This window comes from Protopterus annectens, chromosome 3.part0 (assembly GCF_019279795.1).
Source record: "Protopterus annectens isolate FY-2018-M chromosome 3.part0, PAN1.0, whole genome shotgun sequence".
NCBI classification, from domain to species: domain Eukaryota; kingdom Metazoa; phylum Chordata; order Ceratodontiformes; family Protopteridae; genus Protopterus; species Protopterus annectens.
The window spans coordinates 50,382,808-50,400,569 of NC_056731.1; positions in this window are offsets into that span (position 1 = coordinate 50,382,808).

Genomic DNA, 17,762 nt, shown 5'->3' on the forward strand with positions numbered 1-17,762 from the left:
ATTACTGAACCTACACACATTGCTAACATACTGGCTGACAGGTTCAGTGCAAACTTCTCCCCCCCCCCCAAAGGAGAGATATCTATTCCAGAGGATTGTAGCCCCCAAACCCCTCCAACCCCCCGCTGCGCACTGCCCTCACTAACGCAAAAACACAGCATCCATGGGACCGGATGGTGTCCCCGGCTGTGTGCTTCATGAACTCAATGAGGAATTAAACCCACAGTTAGGACAGCTGTTTAATCTTAGCCTCACCTTAGGATACGTACCCAAGGAGTGGCGCACGGCGACTGTGGTCCCACTTCATAAGGGCGGTGCCTCCACAGACCCTGGAAATTACCGCCCCATTAGCTTGACAAGCCTTATCTGCAAAGCCATGGAGAGGATCATAATGGAACTCATAAATAAAGACATAGGGAACTTGCAGACTTTGGATCCAACCCAGTTTGGCTTTGTCAAAGGCAGATCCTGCCTCTTAAATTTGGTTGACTTTTTCGAGACAGTCACCAAGGCCATTGATGAGGGAAAGGCAGTCCATACAGCCTACCTCAACCTGGCAAAGGCCTTCGACACAATACCCCACTTAGGTATCATCGAAAAACTCATCAGCTTGAATGTAAACCCATACATCACAATATGGGTTGCAAACTGGCTAAGTGACAGAACCCACAGGGTCAGAGTTGCTGGAGCCATGTCAGACTCAAAGCCTGTCACAAGTGGTGTCCCACAGGGCTCAGTCCTGGGTCCACTCTTGTTCGGCATCTACTTTTCTGAAGTACAAGCAAACACAGGAGGGTTATGGCTGACAAAGTTTGCAGATGACTGCAAACTGGGCGCCACAGTCGAAAACACATCTGACACAGATATCCTCCAGAAGGGCCTCACAGAAACTGATAACTGGTGCCAGAGCCATGGCCTGAAGTTAAACGCCAAAAAATGCATAGTCATACCCTTTGGGAAAAACAAGGTTACCCCTAGCTACCATATAGGTGGCAATCCACTGAGCACAGAAAAGTCATCAGGGATCTGGGGACCCAAGTTGACAGTAGCCTTCGTTTGGCACTCATGTTGCTAAAGTTGTTAGGAAAACCTTCTATATCGCCCACCTGATCATGAAGGGATTCACATCTAGATCAAGGGAGGTCATCGTCCCCTGTACTCATCACTCATTAGACCTATGATTGAGTACAATGCCCGTTTGGAATGTATCTGACCAGACACCTGCTGCAGCTTGAAAGGCCCCAAAAGTTCCTCACCAAAAGGATAAAGGGTCTCAAAAATATGTCTTATGCTGCCCGACTGAAAGAACTCCAGCTCTATTCAGTCTCATACCGCTTGCTCAGAGGTGACCTGTGCCTGACATATAAGGCCATGTCAAACCCAGATTTGATGAATATGCTTCACCTCAAAAATCTAGATCCTCAGAACCACAAGGCGGAGACTTAAACCTTGACACGGTTATAAATAGAACGTGCTGGAGGGACAGATTCATCACCCAGAGACTCCCTATGCTGTGGAACAAAATCCCGGTACATGTGAGGCAGAGCACCTCGCTGGCCTTGTTCAAGAGGAATCTTGACCAATGGATGGGAGATCGCAGATATACCCCAGGGATTACTTCAGTGTCACTGCTTGACAGAGGCACAGAAAAATGATAGGCATAGTTTTTATTCAAACTAAAGGGGTAGCGAAAGCCACATAACTATGGGCTAGGCTTATAAATGCCCTTGGGCAGATAGCCTAGTATGAACCTATGAACCTATGAACCTATGAACTTGACTGATCTGGTCGAAACCTTTTGCCTTTTGTATCCTCACTGTTTCTCCTTTTTCCAATGGACGAAGAAATCTGCTTGACTTGTCATAGCTGGGCTTTGAAAAAAATTTTTTCTAGATAACTGGGCTTGATTGCTTGGTTGTTCTTAGATTTAGGCCTCAATAAACTAGAACTGATAGGCAATGTTGTTCTGGTTTGCCTAGATAGAAGTCTCTGAGCAGGTGAGCCAAGTATATCATCACGGAATATGTTTCTGAGATTGAGTAAATTCAAAACAAATTGGTATTATCATGCTTTGACTTTCCAAGTAATTCCTTTGCACTCTGTACTACACATTCAGCAAGTCCATTTGATTGCTGATAATCTGGACTACTAGCAGCATGTATTAAGTCCCATTCTCTGGCAAATTTCTGAAACAATTGACTGGTGAATTGTGTACTATTGGCAGAGATTAATTTCTGTTTACTGCCATGGACTGAGAAATGGCATTTCAACATAGTAATGTCTGTAGTGGAAGTTAGGTTAGGTAGTAGATCGATCTTGAACCAATTTGAATAAGAGTCTACCAGTACTAAGTAATGTTGATTGTTCCACTCGAATATGTCAGTCGCTACAATTGACCAAGGTAGATCAGGAATTTGCCTTAGTTGAAGTGGCTGTCTTTGCAAATGCACTTTAGTACTATTCCACACTGAACAGGAAGAAAGTACTCTATCAATGTCTTTCACTAGAGAAGTCCAAAACACTAGCCCTCTCAACCTTCTCTTAGTAGATTTGGAACCCGGGTGACCACAATGCAAAATCTGGATATATTCTCACTGTAAGGAAACAGGAACAACAATTTTAGGATCTTTGAAAATAATGCCATCTTCCATCAACAACTCATCTCTGTAAGGAAAGTAAGATTGCACTTCTGGTGGTACACTAGATTGTTTTGATGGCCATCCAATATAGATATAGTGATTGAGCTTCTGCAAAACTGCATCAATCATTGTATGATCTCTTAGCTCTTCAAGTCTTGTGGTAGAAAAATTATGCACTTCCATGACATCAAAGTCAAAATTCTCTGTGTCAAGCTGTTCTGTTGTATTTTTGGGGGATCTGGATAAGGTATCAGGCAGATAAAGAAGTTTGCCTTTTGTATAGACTAATTTGAAGTTGTACTTTTGCAATTTAAGCATCATTCTTTGTAATCTCGCTGAAGCTGAATGCATAGGCTTCTTTAAAATAGTAATCAAAGGTTGGTGACCAGTTTCAATATGGATTTCTTGACCATAGATATAATCATGAAACTTAGAACATGCAAATACTATTGCCAAAAGTTCTTTCTCAATTTGAGCATATTGCATCTCAGTCTGGGTAAGTGTTCTAGATATATAGGCTACTGGCCTGCCTTCTTGAAAAATAACTGCACCGAAACCAAATTTCTTTTTCTCAAAAATATTTTTATTTTTCAAATACATTTGAAAGAATTCCATAGTATTTATACATAACATCTTAAATAACTATGCACACTATTTACATTAGCCTGACTCTATAGCAGATCTTAATGTATGCAGTTACTTTATAAGTATGTCCAATTCATTATCAGAGTGTCTGATCAATTATTGTATAGTGTCAATCAACGATAAGACTTTTCCCCAAGGGTTGTTGATAAGTGGCTTTGGAAAAATTCTTAGTTCTTTAATTTTAATTTCCAATAATGCTGTGGTCTTCAGTAGGCTGTAGAAGTCTTCCAAATTTGATATTGTGTTTGTATTCCATCTTCTTGTTATACACTTCCTTGAAATTGCAAGTATAGTCCATACTGGATGCATGTTTGACCTATTAAAATGAGGACCTTTGTTCACATTTAATAATACAAGAGTTTTAGTTAAAAAAAAAGATTCATTAAATAAAGATTGTAGAATGTTATTAATACCATTCCAAAATGGCTTAATTTTAACACAATCAAAGAAAATGCGGTTCCAATCTGTATTGTGTACTTGCTCACATCTTATGGAAGAACTAATTTTACTGATTCTGTCTGGGGTTAAGAATGCTCTGTGCAAGCATTTCCAATTAAAAACTTTCTAGTATTGTGTAAAGAATGCAGATTTTATCGATAATAAGATATTTGTTTTAATATCTTCAGTTAACTGTATTGTGTGTCCTTTTGTTATATATTTCCAATATGAGGTTTTGGGTGTTGTTTTATAGTTTATCAATGTTGTTGTTGCTTATTTTGTAAAATTTTGAAATACTGTTTCCCATGTCAAAGTCATTATATATGATTTCATATACGTGTTTCGTAAATTTGGGTATTTCTTTAAATGAAGAATTGTTAATTATTCTACTTAAATCTTGTGAATATGACAGAATACTCTGTAAAATTAGCCAGTCCTGTTGTGGAATTTTGTATGTTGTTTTTATTTCTTGCATATCTAAAACTTTTATTTTATTGATACATTGGAGCCAACAAACAAATCCTTTCTGTTCCAAGGAATTAATAAGTTATCTATATACTTTATGTGGAGAGTTCTTTCTGACTATAAATGGTGTTAAAAGATCAAACCAGATTTTTAAATCTATATTTGCATTAATAATTTTCCTAAATGAGTCAATGTAATAATTAATCATATGAGTTTTAGTGGATTTAGTTATGCTATATTGCATACTAATACATATGTGCCATGGCAAATTGTTTTTATCTGTTATTTGAAATTTTTTGTAAATCAAATTCATTTATTGATATTACAATTAGTAATTATTTCCAATTTGCAGAATAATTTGGACTTATCCTATCGGAGATTGTTATAGATATTGATGCTTTTATATATGTTTCTATATCAGGAAAGTTTAATCCTCCCTGTTTCCATTGCCTGATATGATGTATTAAAGCTATTCTGTTTCTTTTGGGAAACCATAAAAATGTTATTAGGCATGAATTTATTTCTTTAAATATATTCCTTTCTGGTAACCGTTGTATTGCCAAGGCTATATATAGGATCTTGAGCAGTAAAAGCATTTTTATTAACTGTAGCCTATCTTCAAATGTTAATATTATTTTGTTCCATTTTGCCACAGAGATTTTAATTGTATTGATGATATTATTGTAGTTTTTGAGAAAAAATCATTATTATACTTGCATAACTCAATTCCTAGATATTTTAAGGTAGATTCTTGTTTTCCTATGATGTGATCCCTTTTAGTCTGCAGTTCTTTTTTTTATTTAAAAATAAAAATTTTGATTTTGATTTATTGAAATGGAATCCTGAAGTCATGTGAAATTTGTCAATTAATATATCTAATTATCTAATGTCTCTTTTATGTCATCAACAAATAGCATTACTTTAGAACTGTATTGTTTATAAACATCTATTCCTTTGATTTTTATATTGTTATGAATTGAAAATGCCAATATTTCAATAGCCAGAGCAAATAGAATTGGTGACAGCAGACATCCTTGTTTAGAGCATTTTGTTATATGTATAGATTCAGAGGTAAAAGGACCTAACTTGACATATGCGAAACTATTTATACATATATATATTACTTAGGATATGAACAAAAAAAGCAAGAAATTCAACTAGCATTAGGATTTTGAATAAATAGTCCCAAGTTAGGGAATCAAAGGCTTTCTCTATATCTAAGTAAATTATGAGTGTTTCTTTATTTTCTTTATTAACATACTTTGTAAGAGAAATTATCCTTTTAATATTATCATGTGTGTGTCTATGATATATAAATTCAGTTTGACCATTATTTATTGTTTTGGATAGTGGTATTTTCATTCTGTTAGTTAATATTGTCATAAATATTGTATACTCATTATTTAATAATGATATAGATTTATATGCGGTACAGAGGTTTGGGGATTTGTTTTCCTTTAGGATTAGTGTGATTAAAGAATATCTCCAAGAGGGTGATATTAAAGCTTATGACTAATTTTCTAATAGAGTTTTATGGAAGCGGGATAGTATCTTTGAAGGAAAAAGTTTATATATTTCCATATTAATGCCATCTATACCTGGAGCTTTAATAGTTTTACCCTCTTTTATTGTATCTGTAATTTCTTTTTAGGATAAGAGGGATTGCAGATCTAGTTTTAATTGTTCTGTTTTTTTATATTAGAACATTTTTCATCTAGATTTAATTGATCACTATATATATATTTTCTTTTGGGAAATGTTCCATATAGTGATTTCTATAGGCATAAATAATGTCACCTATATCCAAGATATTTTCCCTTTCTTTTCATGGAAGATACTTTTAATGTTATTAGCTTTTGATTGTATTTTGATTCTTGTAATTATGTAGATATTTGGGAGAAGTGGCCAAGGTATTCATTTTTAATTTTTCTAAAGCTAAGCTAGTTTTATGTGTTAGAATTTCATTGTATTTATTGTTTAATAATTCTACTTTCTTTTTCATCTCCAAATTATTTTGATTTTTTTCAGCTTTTACTGACAAATGTTTGGATTGGAGATCTAATAATTCAAAATCCCATTCTCTGATTTTTTTATACCAAGTTAGAGTTTTACCATATATGTAAGCTTCTAATGAGTCCCATATCATTATTTTATTTATCTCTGTGGTGTAATTAATATCTAAGAACTGTAATTCAGATATTAACCAGGGTTTGAACTCTTTCATTTTAGTTATATATGCTGGAATCCTGGAGTTAAAGATTAATGGTTTGTACCCATTTTGAAGTTTTACTATCAATGAATTGTGGTCTGAAATGGGGCAGGGAGTGATTGAGAAATGAATGATTTTAAACTGTACGTCATGGGCAGCAAATATTTTATCTATTCTAGTTTGGGAACCAAATCTGTGATCTTGATGGGAGAACAACAAAGATTCATCTTCTTTAAATTTGAAAGCATCTGCAAGATGAAATGATTCTACCCACTTGTTTATAGCTTTTGATACAGCAGATGTATGCCGCAGTATTTTATTTGTAGTTTCAGAAATATCAAATATACAGTTAAAATCTCTTCCTAATATTAAGTTGCCTTTATAATTATTGGAAATGAAATCCAAGTGTTTTTAACAGTTCCTGTTCCAATGCCTGGGAACCAGTATAGATTGGCTAGGGTCCATATTCTGTTATGATATTTAACTACTACTAATGCCATAAGGGCGTCTTTTTCTTCATACTTATAAATGATTTCTGGGTTAATCACATTTATTTTCCATAAAATTGTTACGGCTTTTGTCATTGTTTTATAAGTGGATTGAGCCAATATCATATATTCCTTAGGATTTCCTTGGTAATTGTCATTTGTTTTGAAATGAGTTTCTTGAAGGAAGACAATTTGTGCTTTGTTTAGTTTTAAATATTTCAGTAGATTTGATCTGTTGCTAGGATTGTTTAAGCCATTGGTATTTAAAGATAATAAAGTTAAATCCACCTTAGGTTATTTAGATTATGTATTTTTTTGTTTTATTGTGACTATTAAACATTTTCCTCTGATAACTATAAAGTATATGTTTGAGCTTTTAAAGGAAATTATCAGTTTTATACTTTGAGTGTTTACCAATAAAGTAATGTTTTGGTCAAGCATACTAAACATGTTTTTGTAAAATAAAAAAATTAAATTAATAAATGTTAACAAAACTAAGATCCGCATTAGCCATGGAATGAAAATCATTCCTAATCTGATGTATAAATCTAAGTCCATCAGATTATCACTCATACCTTGACAATCCAGAAAATCTGAGCTCCATAAATTGAATTGTCATATGGAGAATATTTGTAATAGGAATAAGCAATATTTATATTATTTTGAACAGATTTAGCACTATTGTAGATTAGACAGAATTCTAATACAATATAAATGTCTACTTATTCTATAAGCAATTAATATGTACATGAAAGATAGATGACAAGCAATTCAGTCATAGTAAAGAAGGATGTATCATATATAAAACCTCAATAAAAGATTATAGCACACAGTTATTTAACATATTCACCTTTATTGATGAAGTCTTTCAAAACGTATTACTTAATATAAAAAGATGGTAATAATATTTATACTTAATGTTTATAATAGAATATATTTTACTGGATATATCAGAAGTTATATTTAATTGTTTGCCAGCATTTAAGTAATCATTTTGTTTGTTGCTAACTTACTCAAAACATCAAGTTTGTTTTATGTGAACATTGATGATAGTTAGTGCATTTTAATTATCAGTGCATCCCTCTTCTCCCCATTTCCTACACATAAAGATTTTCATATCTGTCATTTTTTATTCTAAAATGAGTGAAATTATAGGTTAAAAACAACAAATTTACTTATTGTGATTAATGATTACAAGTTCCCTTTCCATGTTCATAAATTGCCATTTTAGATTTAAATGGCAACATTCCATTTTGTATAAACAGCAAAAGTTAAACTGAGTGATTATTGTCAATTTAATACTATTTGTTCAGCATGTGATTGTTACATTCTGTGACATTCCTAGTTCAGGCTTCTATTGTTTCCCTTGAACAATTTTGTCAGTTTGATGTCATGTATAAAACATTAGTTACCTTGGTAACAGCTTCAGTATTATGCATGGTCAAGATGGGTTACAAAACCACAATTCAAGTTAAAGCAGTTATATGACTTGTTATGCACATTTACTTACAGGAGAAAATCATCATGCTTCCCCTTGATGTTCAGTATAGTGTATGTCATTTATGACAAGTTAAAACAGTAGTGTTATTATACACAAGCCTGTGTTGTTAAACTGAGTGTCTATTGTCAATTTAATACTATTTGTTCAGAATATGATTGTTACATTCTGTGACATTTCAAGGTCAGGCTTCTATTGTTTCTCTTGAACAACTTTGTCAGTTTGATGTCATGTATAAAGATTAGTTACCTTGGTAACCACTTAAGTATTATATATGGTCAAGATGGGTTACAAAAACTACAATTCAAGTTAAAGCAATTACATGACTTATTATGCATATTTACTTATATAAGGAAAATCATCATGCTTCCCTTTAATGTTCAATGTAGTGCATGTCATTTATGACAAGTTAAGACAGTAGTATTATTATACACAAGCCCATGTTATTAAATCCTGTCTTTAATATCTAAATTCAGCAGACTGCATCATCTTATATGACGATTATATATTTTATGTCTAGATTTACTAAAATCATACATGACATAACTATTGTGTTTTTTTTTTTTTTTTGGCTGTTGCTTAGTTATTTGAAAGACCGCAAGCTGTAATGTTTATTCTTATTGTTAGCTCCTTCCAAGCATGTTTATGCAGTCCATAGACTTTAAATTATGAGACCCTTCTAGTTTCTTATTTGTTATAAGTATATTTCCATCCTTATATACACACATATCAGTACTTCAAACACTGGCAACAATGCCCATCCAGTTTTGCCAGAATACCATTCACTAGTTCATGTGGTGTGTTTCCAGGCTGTTCTTAAAATATGCAATCCCAAAACAAATGGACCAGCAAAAAAGGAGAATGAACAAGACTTTATTAAAAGTCAACTAAACAGCCACAGATGGCTTTCGGCCCCAAGCCTTTGTCAATGTACAAACAGACTGTAAAAAGAAAACCTTTGTATAACGTAGAACAATCTAAGATGACCAATCACCATAAACCAATTATAAACATTCATTCAAACCAGGTGAGAACAACCCCCCCTAGTCTAACAATCCATGCCTTTTCTTTCTTATTTAAGATATTTTTCCATCCCGTTTTACAATTTCTATCCCTCAAACCTTGTCAATAATAGTAAAACGAAATTGGGCAGAAGGATGTTTTAAAGTATGCTTATATAAAGTATTATTGGGATTTTTATTTCTAATACTACTAAGATGTTCAGACATCAGAAACGTAATAGGTCTGGATGTTTGTCCTATATAAAAGGCTGAACAAATACATGTTACTAAGAAGATCACCCAATCTGTGCTACAGTTACCGAAAACATGAATCTTAAATAACTGTGGTGTGTTTTTGGATGTGAATTGCTTTGTTTGGGCCATATATTTACAAAATGAACAGTGCCCACAAGAAAAACAGCCAACCAATTTACCCCCCCCACTCCAAGTGTAACTTGTGTGGATTCTGAACTAGGTTGACTACGCTTATAGTGGTTAAAATAACCACCCAAAATTTTACCTTTTCTAAAGGAAAAATGTCATCTATTCTCCAAAATTGTGTTCAAACGTTCATTCAATAACAAAATGCCCCAATGACTTTGTATAATATCCCTAAAACCATGTGTGTTTTTACCATAACTAGTAGGGAACCTAATAGGACAATGTTCATGTTGATCACAATTCTTATATTTCAACAGATCATTTCTAGCCATCCGTTTAACCTGATTACTGATCTGGCATAACTGTGTGAAATTATAGTCACGCTCTACAAACCTCCGAGTCAGCTCTTTGTCTTGGTTGAGAAAGTCATCATCACTAGAACAAATCCTGTGTATTCTCCTATATTGGGACTTAGAAATATTACAAATATTATGGGGCAGATGGCAACTAGTTGCATGCAAGAAATTATTGGAGTGAAAAGGTTTGCTGTAGAGTGTCAAAACTAGTGTGCCATCTAGTTGTTTATTGACCAACACATCCAAGTAAGAAATAGACTGTCTATCAAAGTTCACAGTAAATTTAATGCCCCATTTATTTTCATTGAGGTACTCAATGAATTCCTGTAAATACTGAATATCAGATTTCCACACTAGCCAACAGTCATCCAGAAACCTCCACCAAATATCAATTTCTTCAATAAAAATATTATGACTGGTGTCATAAATAATCATTTGATCAAGATACCCCATAAAAAGATTGGGGGCAAATGAGGCCCCCATAGCTGTACCCTTAAGCTGAAGATAACAAGTACCCTTAAAATGAAACACATTTTAGTGAGCACATGCTCAGTAAGACAAATAAGAAATGTGTTAAATCTAGGACTATATTGATGTTTTTCCAACCAGTATTCAAGAGCACTCAAGCTGGCCCAGTGAGGAATACTAGTATAAAGTGAGACAACATCTAATGTACATAAAAGCCAATTATCATCCAAATGAGTATCAGAAATGATATTAAGAAACTCGGTAGTGTCTTGTATCTGAGCTCTAACGTGTCAATAGAGGTTTAAGATATCTAGTGAGGAATTCCGATGGTGGTTCAGTTAGAGACTCAATGCCAGCAACAATAGGCCTACCCCGAGGTAGTGTCACATGCTTATGGATCTTTGGAACAAGATACAAATGTTGCAGCAGCTTTTGACATTTAGATGAAATGAAACCTTATCACTAATAATACCCTCATTAACTGCTAGATCAAAAAAGGCATCTAACTCACTTTTAAGCTTAGTAGTAGGATCGATAGATATAGCAGTATAAAGTATGCCATCTTTCAGTTATCTCTCTGCCTCTGTTACATACCAGTCCCAATCCATAACCACATCTGAGCCTCCTTTGTCCACATTTATAATAACAATATTTTTGTTCTGTCTCAACTTCTCCAAAACTGTGAGTTCCAATTTTGCCAAATTATTACTAAACATTCTCTTTTCAACAAGACTGCCAAAATGTAACTTCTTCAACACACATTTGTAAAATATATCCACATGCTTATTCATAGGAGGTATAAATGTGGATTTATGGAAAGTGAAACTAGATGTGGGGATAGTATAGTATCATTATCAAAAAACAGTCTAAGATTTAATAACCTACAAAATGAGTTTAAATCTTGAACAAAAGTATCCTCCGACATAACATAACTGGGTATAAAGTTTAATCTCCTATTTGAAAATTTCAATTCAGTTTCTGATAATGACAATGATGAAATATTATGTACATTATTACCATAGTTTATTTGGGTTGAAGAAAATTCAACAAGGTTTCTAAAGAAACATCTTGATTTATGTTTACGGCCTCCAGTCTGTCTTGCTCTAAAGGGATGGCACCTGCAGCACAATTTTGTATGAGGCTAGGTTCTGAAGAGCAATAGCTTTTCTTAGAAGCTGGTGACATTTGTAGGGATTCAGGCTCAGTATCTGTGTAAGAGGAGGAGTCTTCACTCGAGGTATCACTAGTACCCTTTTTAAGGATGGATTTCCTCCTTTTCCTCTTTTGGCTGTTTTTTCTAATTTCATTTTGGGAAAACTTTACACTTTTAATTTGTTCAAAAGGCTTACAAGAGCTGTAATCCTTACTGTCCCTATTAAACTTACATAATTTTCTCTCCTTCAGTTCCTTCTTAAAAGTTAAAAGATCACTGTTCAGTTTCTGAAAACTGGTTTTATAAATATGTTGGTTACTATACTTTTTAACCATTTCACACAAACTGGTTACTTCAGACACTTGGCTCTCAATTTTCTGCTCATAAAAGGCATGTAAAGTCTTGACAAAGTCCATTGCAGCAGCCTGTTGTATATTAGCCCAAGTAGTTAACAAAATGTCATCCACCTGTCCAACTAAGGGTTTAATCTTAAACTGAAAGCCCCTAGGTGAAATACCCTTAGATAAATAGGCTTTAAATAGCCTAATATGCCAAACAGAGAATCTGAGGTTCTTTATAATCCTCAATAATCTGTCAAACAACTCCACACATTCATTATCCTATTGGTGTTCCTGATTAACAGGAGCTGTCCTATTAAGATCAACACCAGCAATTCCTATATCATCTTTGTCTGCAGAAAGGCCTTCCAAAAAGTTTAGCAGATCCATCCTAATCACAAAACAAAACCCAAAAGCCTTTCTTTTTTTTCTCAAATATTTTTTTATTTTCAATTAAAATAGCATTTACATAATATTTTTAAATATAATTTTAAATAACGATATACAATATTTACAATAGCCTGACTTTCAATTACATACACTATATATTATTAACTATAGAATTAACAGATCAGTTATCAGAGATACAATATTGATTATTGCAGAGTGTCCAACAAAGATATAACTTTCTTCCAAGGATTATTTACCAATGGCCTGGGATAGATTCGTAGTTCTTTGATTTTTATTTCCATCAATGCAGTTGTCTTCAGTAAAGTGTAGAATTCTTCCAAAGTCAGGGGTGTATTTAAATTCTACCTTCTGGTTACACATTTCCTAGATATAGCAAGTATTGTCCATAACAAATACATATTTGTCTTATTCAGGTAGGGACCTTCATTTACATTTAGTATAATCAATACTTTAGTTAAGGTAAAAGATTCATTAAATAAAGCTTGTAAAAAATTATTGATTCCATTCCAATATGATTTAATTTTATTACATTCATAAAAATATGAATCCAGTCTGCTTTATTTGACTTTTCACACCTCCAGCAAAAAACAATTGCAATAGTACTGATCTTTTTAATTCTATCTGATGTTAAAAATGCTCCAAAGTATTTCCAGTTAAATATTTTCAGTACTGTGTGTTAGAGGTGTAATTAACTGATAGTAAGATGTTAGTTTTAATTTCTTCTGTTAACTGCAATGACTGACCTTTTGTTAAGAACTGCCAGTATGATGGTTTGGGAATTGTTTTATATGTTATTAACTCTTTATATAGATTTGAAATGGAATTTTTCTTTTCACAACTATTATATATAAATTCATACAGAAAACTTATTAGATCTGGAATCTCCTTAAATTAGGAATTATTAATTAATCTGCATAAATCTTGAGTGTACATTAAAATGCTTTGTAAGGTTAACCAGTCCTGTGATGGAATATTGTAAGCAGTTTTTATCATATGTATATCGAAAACATTTAATTTATTTACACATTGAAACCAGCATAAGAATCCATTTTGTTCCCATGAGGTTATTTTTTTCCTATATATTTTGTAAGGAAAGTTCTTAGTGATGCTAAATGGGTTTAAAAGGTCAAACCAAAGTTTTAGATCTATTTTTGCATTGATAAGTTTCCTAAAGGAACTGATGTAATGATTAATCAGTGTTGTTTTAGAAGGTTTTGTTATATTATATTGTATACTTTTGCATAGTATGTACCAGGGTTTGTTTGATTTGTCTACTATTAAAAATGTTTTTAACAGATTAAATTCATTTGTTAATCTAGCCATTGTTAATTCTTTCCAGTTGGCAAAATAATGTGGGATTATCCATTCTATTGTAGTTTTAAGCACAGATGCTTTTATATATGTTTCTATTTCTGGGAAGTTCAATCCCCCTTGTTTCCATGGTCTAATGTGATGAGTTAGAGGTACTCTATGCTTTTTGGGATACCATAAAAATGTTATTAAACATGAGTTTATTTCTTTAAGAATGCATCTTTCAGGAATTAACTGTATTGCTAATGATACATATAGTATTTTGGGCAATAAGACCATTTTTATTAATTGCAATCTGTCTTCAAAAGTTAATATAATTTTGTTCCACTTTTCTATATTTTTTTTAATTGTTTCAATAATATTTTTATAATTTATTAATATTGTTTCGTTCATATTTTTGCATAACACTATTTCTAAATAATTTAGTGTAAGATCTTGTTTTCCTATGATGGATTTATCTGTAACTTGTAGTTCTTTTTTCTTATTTAAAAATAGAAATTTTGATCTGTTAAAGTGTAGACCTGAAATCTTATAAAATTTCTCCATTACTTCTTCTAGCTCTCCTAATGACTCTCTGGAGTTTGATAGGTTTAATAAAATATCATCAGCAAAAAGCATTATTTTAGATATGTACGTTGAAGGTTGTGCATTAGGCCCGGCAAGCCAGCACATAAGAATCTACTGCCAATCATTAGTGGACTGGAGTTCTGCTGTGGTGACCCCTAACTGGGAAAAGCCGAAAGACACAACAACAACAACAACTGGTCACAGACTTCTATTCCTTTTATTCTTGGATTATTGCATATTATTTCTGCAAGTATTTCTATAGCCAAAGCAAATAAATTAGGAGAAAGGGGGCATCCTTGTTTAGTACCTTTTGTTATATGGATAGATTCTGAGGTGAAAGGACCTAATTTAATGTAGGCTAAGTTATTAATATATATGTTTTATAGTAATAAGATGAAGGGAGGAGGAAATTCAAATAATGCTAAAGTTTTAAATAGATATTCCCAGTTGTGGGAATCAAATACTTTTTCTATGTCTAATCTGATTACAAGTGTTTCTCTATCTTCTTTATTCACATAATCTATAAGAGTAAGTATCCTTTTAATATTATCATGTGTGTGCCTGTTATATAAAAATCCAGTTTGATCATTATTAATTGTCTTTGAAAGTGGGATTTTCTATCTGTTAGCTAGGACTGACATAAATATTTTATAACCATTATTCAGTAATGATACAAGTCTGTATGAGGTGCAAAGGTCTGATGGTTTATTATCTTGTAGAATTGGTGTTATGAAATAATATTTCCATGAGAGTTTTATTTTTGCTTCTGACTGGACTTCTAGCAAAGTTTTATGAAAAAGAGAGATTACTGTTGAAGGGAAGAGTTTGTAAATTTCCGTAATTATACCATTTATCCCTGGAGCTTTGTTATATTTACTTTATTTTATCTTGCCAACAATTTCTTTGTAGGATATAGGTTTTTGTAGGTCTAGTTTTAAGTTTTTGGGAATTTTTTTTATATTGATAAGGTTTGTATCTAAGTTTATTTGGTTGGTATCTAAATCTTCTTTTTTGAAGTGTTCCATATAATGGAACCAAAATGCTTCAAGGATGTCTCCTATATCTGATACTTTTTTTCCCTTTCTATTCATGATATATACTACCAATGCTATTTACTTTAGATTGTATTTTAATTATTGTAGATAAGTTATGTAGATATCTGGGGGAAGTGGCTAATGAGTTTATTTTTAATTTTCCCAAGGCTAGAAAAGTTTTGTGTATTAGAATTTCATTATATTTTTTATTTAATTCCTCTATTTCTTTTTTTACTTCTGGACGATTCTGATTCTTTTTAGAGTTTGCTGTCAAGAGTCTGGTTTGCAAGTCTAATGATTCAGTTTCCCACTCTCTAACTTTGTTTTTGTACCAGCTAAGGGTCTTACCAAATAAAAATGCTTTTAATGAATCCCAAACCATGACTCTACTGATTTATGTTGTATTGTTAATTTTAAGAAATAATTGTAGTTCTGACAACATCCAGGGTCTGAATTCTTTAATTTTTTGTGATATATGATGGAATTCTAGTTGAGAGGATTAAAGGTTTAAACTCTATTTGGAGCTTCATTATCAGAGAGTCATGATCTGAGAAGGGGCATGGACCTATTGAGAAGTTGATTTTTGTTTGTAAATCTTGAACTACAAATAATTTGTCTATTCTGATTTGTGTTTCAAATCTATGGTCTTTATGGGAAAATAATACGGATTTATCATTTTTTATTTTAAAAGTGTCTATTAAATGAAATGAATCAATCCATCTTTTTAAGGATTTTGAAATAGTTGCTATGCAAAATGACTTCTTGGTGGTTTCAGAAGCTTCTAAGGTACAATTAAAGTCTCCTCCCAGTATAAGATTTCCTTTATAATTGTTGGAAAAAATCTAGATGTTTTTTAACCATTCCTGCTCCAATTCCTGGGAAACAATATAGATTAGCTAAGGTCCATATTCTGTTATTAAATTTAATTATAGCAAATGCTAGTAGACCTTCTTTGTCTTCATATTTATAAATAACTTTTGGAGTGATTATGTTTTTCTTCCATAAAATTGATACTCCTTTTGTCTTTGTTCTATAGGAGGATTGAGCTAAGACTGTATAGTCCTTAGTGTTCCAAATAAAGCTATCATTAGTCTTAAAATGTCTTTCCTGGAGAAATACTACTTGTGCCTTATTTAGATTTAAATATTTTAGTAAGTTTGATCTTTTATTTGCATTATTTAAGCCATTAGCATTTAATGATAAGAATGTTAAATCCATTTCAAGTCATTGTTGGAAGAAACTTTTTGCTTCTTTATTTTATATTGATTATAGTAGTTATACCATATTCTCTGATAACATTGAATATTATTTTATGTGTGTAAACTTGAGAGTGTAATTTAATGTTCTTTCTTCTTTAAATACAAGTAGGGTAAAATTCTTGTCAGGCTTTAAAAACGTACTTTGATAAAACATTAATTCTAAAGTATCAAATACAAGTAAATATGAATTTCCCATTAAACATGGAATGAAAGTCATTCCTAATCCAATAGATAAAGATAGATCTATTGGATTGTCACTCATACCGTTAACCAACGATATCAACTGAGCTCCATATGTTAAATTATTATATAGAGAATTTTCTTAAAAGAGATATGAAATTCTATATTATTCTATTATTGTTCTATAGTATTTTATATATCAGAATGAAATGTTAGTAGTGTAAACAATTATTATGTTGACTTAGAAAATATCCAATATTTAGTTACCCTTAAGAGATTCCAAACATGTCAGATATGTCATTTTGGATAAATTAAATGCAACAGAGGAGCATACCCTAAATAAGCCAACAACAAATAGATTATTACTAAAATAATTTGACTAAAAGGACTCTGCAGGAGACAATGAGTGATTACCAATGAAATATGAATTTACTGTAGGTGTACTGTCTTCCTTTACTTTCCCAATCTTCAACTCACCAGCTTCAACTTACACTTATGAAAAGACATGGCTTATCGGTAGTATCCTGACTCTAAGTAGAAGCGCCTACATTCTAGTGTGCAGTGCTTTTACATATTTATAGATTTACAAAGCAGAGTCTAAGAATGAACTATGATCACCCTGACAATTTCCATCCTGCATAGGGCACCTCCTGCTTCCAGAATGGGTAATCACATCAGGTCTAGAATGAATGTGAAGGTAACTGTATGGTAATCAAGACTTACCTTAGGTAAGTATTAATCAAATAGTATTTAGAGAGTTATCTGGGCAGTTAAAATACTCTTAAGCCTCTCCTCCCTTGACCAAAAACAGAGATTTCCCTTCCCTTTCTTTCCCTTGTTTTAAATCAGTACTAATAAAAGAAATTCAGCATACATAGGTAAACAGAAATAACATTCAGTAGTCCGTCTTGTACATGACTT